The sequence below is a fragment of the Orycteropus afer genome, unplaced genomic scaffold (genome assembly GCF_000298275.1).
Source record: "Orycteropus afer afer isolate SDZICR_OR568_19922 unplaced genomic scaffold, OryAfe1.0 scaffold00125, whole genome shotgun sequence".
Taxonomy (NCBI): Eukaryota; Metazoa; Chordata; class Mammalia; order Tubulidentata; family Orycteropodidae; genus Orycteropus; species Orycteropus afer.
In genome coordinates, this window is record NW_006921712.1 from 6,183,116 (window position 1) to 6,183,849 (window position 734).

A 734-nucleotide genomic window follows, 5' to 3' on the forward strand; every position below is an offset into this window, starting at 1 on the left:
TATATATATAATTTGTCAGTGTTTAACAAATACATATGTGTAAACTTATTTCTTAATTTAACTCTGAAACTTGCTCTTGAATGGGGAGTAGCTAAAATGAATAGAAGAAATGATGAAATAAAAGCTGAACAGAAGATTTTAAAGCATGGCTCAAAAAGACACAGTATTATAATAAAATGCAAAGACCTGGAATTGGAAAACCAAAAGGGAAAGACACACTCAGGATTTCTCAAACTTAAAGAATTGAAGAAAAATTTCAAGATTCAAGTTATAATAGTGAAGGATTCTGTAGGCAAAATATTAAATGATTCAGGGAGCAACAAAAAAAGATGAAGAAATAGAGTCACTGTACCAAAAAGAACTTGTCAGTGGTCAAGTACTTCAGGAAGTAGCATATCATCAGGTACCAATGGCATTTAAAGAAGTCTAAGCTGCACTGAAGGAATTGGCAAAAAAAACAAGCCTCCAGGAATTGACAGATTATCCAATGAAATATTTCCACAAATGGATGCAGTGTGGGAAGTGGTGACTTTTTTATGTAAAGAAATTTGAAAGACCTCTACTTTGCTAACCGGCTGGAAGAAGTCCATATTTGTGCCCATTTTAAAGAAAGATGATCCAACAGAATATGGGAATTATAGAACAATATCATTACTATACACATAGGTGGGAGCTCTGGTAGCATAGTGGCTAAGGCACTTGACTGCTAACCAGAAGGCTGGCGGTTCAAACCC